Source organism: Neoarius graeffei, chromosome 25, assembly GCF_027579695.1.
Source record: "Neoarius graeffei isolate fNeoGra1 chromosome 25, fNeoGra1.pri, whole genome shotgun sequence".
Classification (NCBI taxonomy): Eukaryota; Metazoa; Chordata; class Actinopteri; order Siluriformes; family Ariidae; genus Neoarius; species Neoarius graeffei.
This window is the reverse complement of record NC_083593.1, coordinates 34,179,630-34,185,629: the sequence shown is the minus strand read 5'-3', so window position 1 is coordinate 34,185,629 and position 6,000 is coordinate 34,179,630.

Genomic DNA, 6,000 nt, shown 5'->3' with positions numbered 1-6,000 from the left:
CATCCATAACGCATCTTTTATTGGCATTTTCTGGCATGCCCTAGATGTACTATGGGAATTGTTCTTGTTCTATCACTTCTCCAGTATGGTACAGCTTTAAAATATGCAACACCTGTTTAAATACTGGGAGACAATAAAACATGCACTGGGTCATTTGTTGCCATTTTGAGTTCAAGTGTCACATCCATAATGCTGGAATTGCTCGTTGTGGAGGGCTCTCCAAGCTTGTACCTTTCTCTCTTTAATGTCCCTCTCTGTGCTCTCCATTCTTGAGCCAAGATATTTAAAGTCATTGACTTGTTGAAGATGGTCACCACTTTGAGGGGAGTCAAGGATGTTATATTGAAGGCCATGAATTCAGGCTACATCCACACGACAACGGCAACGAGATGTTATTTAAAAATATATCGCGTCCAAATGGGCAACGATCAGTAAAATATCAGGTCCATATGGCAACGCAACGCTTGCTGAAAACGATGCAATACACATGCCACACCTCTAGGGGCACTGTAAGACGGTCCCTTCGGAGACACCAGAACAATAGAAGAAGTAAGGACGCATGCGCATAAACTATTATGCGCGAGACTTCATATTAGCCACAAAGTCAGGAAAATCTGTTCGTAAAATTACATTATAATGACCAAATACAATGAAAAGTATTTTTCCAGTCTCACCTGTGAAAGGTAATCCCATGTGATCTCGTTTGGACGGCAAACCTGTTGGTACAGTTAAACGCAGCTAATCTTTATTCTCCGCTTTGACCTTTCCAATATGGCAGCGAGGATGACGTATGATTCTACGCGGAAGGCGGCGTCTTTAAGTATAAGTAGAAGGATGAGAAAAAAACAGTTTAAATCGGGAAGCTGCGCACATTTGTGCAGCCCGAGCGGTGTGCAGGACTGCGCAAATGTGCGCAGCTTCCCGATTTAAACTGTTTTTTTTCTCATCCTTATACTTCCTGTTTCATGGACTGTAACGGATTTGCTTATTTAGTAATTTTAATACAGAATTTACTTTGAAATTATAATCAGACACTCCAACGCCCCCCCCTAAAAAAAAATCGGATCTGCGCGATTCAGGTGGCATCCGCCAAAAGGCGCGCTGTGAATATATAAAGTTGTATATATCAGACAGCCTTTAAAGTTTGATGAAGTCAGTTTCAAGCTTTGGAGCAGGCTTTGGCAGTTTCAGGCTTTGGCAGCCCTGCATAGTCACTTGAAAATGCATCTTTGTACCATAAGCGAAACAATGGTAAAGCACAAAAATGCCTCTTTCCAGCCATAGTAAGGTAGACAACAAGTTACAACTTAATTGTCACCAAAACGCACCGTACTCCAAGGTGGAGAAATAATTTTGGTCTCTGTGCACCTGGCTGTGACATGAGTGTGACCATCAACAAAGTTCAACAGTGAAAAGAGATACAGGTAGTCGTCGACTTACGACCGATCAACTTTACGACCGTCTGGTTATGACTGGCAAGTGTTTCCCAGCTGAGCTAGCTGAGCGTATGACAGTTTCCGCCCCAGCTCCTGGCAGCACCCAGCATCCAGCCTCTCGCCGCGTACAACAGTTTCCGCCCCAGCTCCTGGCTTATGAAACGAGCAAATGCTCCCGCCAGCCCGAGCACTGCAACAGCTGATGATGATGTAGACGACCCACAGCCAAGCACCAGTGATGCCAGCGGTCACTAAGTTTTGTATTTTGCTATGTTTTACTTTTGTATTTTGGTATGTTTCAAACTAAAATGTTTTCTATTTTTCACACCTGTATTTCGTATTTTTTGTTTTGCACATATTAAACGAATTGTACTGTACGCAGTGTAGTATGCAGTGTTTGACTTAAACCAAATAATGAGCCAAGGTAATGAAATAAGAAAATGTTGATAAAATAAGACTTTAAGATGATTACAATATCATTACACATCACAATATACTTACGTTCATTTAACATAGGCCGACTTACGACCAGATCGGTTTACGACCGGTCAGTCGTAACCAAACGCAGTCATAAGTCGACAACTACCTGTACTACAAAAATATTCAATAACTTTACTCTTACACAATGTAGTGTCACTAAAATCACTGCACATGGCAATTATTATTAAAGGAAATGGATAAAATAAACACAATTATATCAAACACCATATTGTAGAAATATGGTTTTATTTTGGAGCTCAGTCAAGCAATATTTAGGTCAGATTACTGGAACAAATCACTCACAAAATTTAAAAGAAAAAAGAATACAAAAGAGAACAAAGAATGAATATTCATATATGTATTTATATCAGTTTAGAACACATTATCTGTTCATTCCAAATAATACACTTGCATTTGGTTACAGCAGTAATATACAGAGAGATAAATGATTGTATAAAAATTGAATAATGAATGTGTACATTATGAACAATGTGTGAAAAAACATTATGCACGTCTAAATATTTAGTTTTAGACATTATAAATAAATATTAAGTATTTGGCATTGTGATTCATATTGCACTTTTGTGTGTGCAGTGAATGTTGTTGTACCTTAAGCTTCTAAAATCCCAGTTCTCCATTTCTGCATATTTATGTGGTTATATATGCGTGCGTGCATATCCAGGTGCCAGCCTTGTTTCATTGCTTACAGCCACCTACACCACCAAGCTCTTTTTGTTTCTCAACCAAAGCTTCAGTGTTGCTTTTGTGTGGATTCTAATTAAATGGCAAATCTAAAAAAAAAACACTTTCTGAATTGATATATTGTGGCAGAAAGAAAAATCAATTATCAAGGCGGATAAACAAATTTTGTCAGATTAGTTGTATGTAGCAAAAGATGACCCCAGGATCCTGAGAAATATAATAATTCTCAAAGCAATATTCAGACTTCTTGCTTACATTTTTTAATAATTTCCTTTAGACAAATTCAACATTTTCCCCAAATAATGTCTATACTGAAACACTTGAAACAATCATATCTTATTATCAATCTTTCTTTCATTTTGAAGGAAGGAAAATGCAGGACTGATGTAGGCCTGCCATTAGAACTGAATCACTTGAGAGCACAATGGAAAGTGATCCTACTGTGTGTAAGTGCTGTACTACTTTAGCTGCTTTCCTGAAACACCTGAGGACCAGCAAGTACTCAGCACAGCTTTTAATCCTCAGGCAGAGAGCCCACACCTAGCTGCACTCAACCCACACAGCCCCCTAACACTTCAGCTGGAGCCTGTCACATGGCATTACAAGCCCTTTCAAAGAGTCCATTAAAAAGCTGAGAAACCTTGAAAGCTTTTTTAGTAGTGGAAATACATGCTTATTTGTGTTGTATACAGGGCAAATCCCTGCACTACTCATGCTCAAGATGTACATTAGCTGCTGGATAGGGGTTTAAAGTACAGAATTAATAAAATAAATCTAAAATATAAAATATGTCCCACGAGTCAGAACCTCTTTTAAATATTGAAATTCAGCAATGACATTTGTTTATTTATGAATTGTGCAGTCTTCAGCCAATTAGAATGGACTATAGTTTTTTGAATGATGAAATTGTGATGATTCTGCTCCAAATTAAATGGGCCACTTAAAAAAAACATGACTTGCATCATTTTAAAGGGAAAACTCTTCCCTGAGCAATTTGCACATCATTTATCTTCAGTAGCCACTTTATCCTAGTCAGGGTTATCCTAAAAATTCCCCAAAGATTGCTGTTGGTAAATTACAAGAAAAAAGTTAAATCTTAGCATTTCCAATTCTCCAAAACCACCACCAGAACCCACCTCCATGCCAAAGGATTAGTTGGAAGGTACTGTATGCCAAAAAAAAAGCCTTTTCTGTCAGTTATCCACAAATGTAAGCACCCGAAATTTGTGAAACACTCCTACAACTCTGACTGGAACCTTGTTCTATGGTCTGATGGTCTAAAAAATCTGGAGCTTTTTGGCAATAAATACTCAAGGTGCATTTGGCTTAAAAACAAGCATGGCTATAATGAAAAGAACCCTGTCCGAACTGTAAAATATGGTTGAGCATCTGTGATATTTTGGGACTGTTTTTCATCATCTCGTCTCGTCTCATCTTCTTCCGCTTTATCCGGGACCGGGTCGCGGAGGCAGCAGTCTAAGCAGGGAAGCCCAAACTTCCCTTTCCCCAGACACCTCGGCCAGCTCCTCGGGAAGAACACCGAGGCGTTCCCAGGCCAGCCGAGAGACATAGTCCCTCCAGCGTGTCCTGGGTCTTCCCCGGGGCCTCCTCCCGGGGGGACATGCCTGGAACACCTCCCCAGGGAGGCGTCCAGGAGGCATCCGAAAAAGATGCCCGAGCCACCTCAGCTGATTCCTCTCGATGTGGAGCAGCAGCGGCTCTACTCCGAGCTCCTCCCGAGTGACTGTGCTTCTCACCCTATCTCTAAGGGAGCGCCCAGCCACCCTGCGAAGGAAACTCATTTCGGCCGCTTGTATCCGCGATCTTGTCCTTTCGGTCATTACCCAAAGCTCATGACCATAGGTGAGAGTCGGAACGTAGATCGACCGGTAAATTGAGAGCTTCGCCTTTTGGCTCAGCTCCTTCTTCACCACAACGGACCGGTAAAGCGACCGCATCACTGCGGAGGCTGCACCGATCCGCCTGTCGATCTCACGCTCCATCCTTCCCTCACTCGTGAACAAGATCCCGAGATACTTAAACTCCTCCACTTGAGGCAGAACTTCTCCACCAACCTGGAGAGGGCAAGCCACCCTTTTCCGGTCGAGAACCATGGCCTCGGACTTGGAGGTGCTGATTCTCATCCCAGCCGCTTCACACTCGACTGCAAACCGCCCCAGTGCATGCTGAAGGTCCTGGTTTGAAGAAGCCAACAGAACAACATCATCCGCAAAAAGCAGAGATGAAATCCTGTGGTTCCCAAACAGGATTCCTTCTGGCCCCTGGCTGCGCCTAGAAATTCTGTCCATAAAAATTATGAACAGAACCGGTGACAAAGGGCAGCCCTGCCGGAGTCCAACATGCACTGGGAACAGGTCTGACTTACTGCCGGCAATGCGAACCAGACTCCTGCTCCGTTCGTACAGGGACCGGACAGCCCTTAGCAAAGAGCCCCGAACCCCATACTCCCGAAGCACCCCCCACAGAATACTACGGGGGACACGGTCGAATGCCTTCTCCAGATCCACAAAGCACATGTGGACTGGTTGGGCAAACTCCCATGAACCCTCGAGCACCCTATGAAGGGTATAGAGCTGGTCCAGTGTTCCGCGACCAGGACGAAAACCGCATTGTTCCTCCTGGATCCGAGGTTCGACTATTGGTCGAATTCTCCTCTCCAGTACCCTGGAGTAAACCTTCCCTGGGAGGCTGAGAAGTGTGATTCCCCTATAATTGGGGCACACTCTCCGGTCCCCTTTCTTAAAAAGAGGGACCACCACCCCAGTCTGCCACTCCAGAGGCACTGTCCCTGACCGCCACGCGATGTTGCAGAGGCGTGTCAACCAAGACAGCCCCTCAACATCCAGAGACTTGAGATACTCAGGGCGGATCTCATCCACCCCCGGTGCCTTGCCACCGAGGAGCTTGCAAACCACCTCAGTGACTTCGGCTTGGGTAATGGACGAGTCCACCTCTGAGTCATCAGCCTCAGTCTCCTCAGTGGAAGACATGACGGTGGGATTGAGGAGATCCTCAAAGTATTCCTTCCACCGCCCGACAATGTCCCCAGTCGAGGTCAACAGCTCCCCACCCGCACTGTAAACAGTGTTGGCAGAGTACTGCTTCCCCCTCCTGAGGCGCTGGACGGTTTGCCAGAATTTCTTCGAGGCCGACCGATAGTCCTTCTCCATGGCCTCCCCGAACTCCTCCCAGTTCCGAGTTTTTGCCTCCGCAACTGCCCGAGCTGCAGCACGCCTGGCCTGCCGATACCCGTCAGCTGCCTCGGGAGTCCTGGAGGTTAACATGGCCCGATAGGACTCCTTCTTCAGCTTGACGGCATCCCTTACTTCTGGTGTCCACCACCGGGTTCGGGGATTGCCGC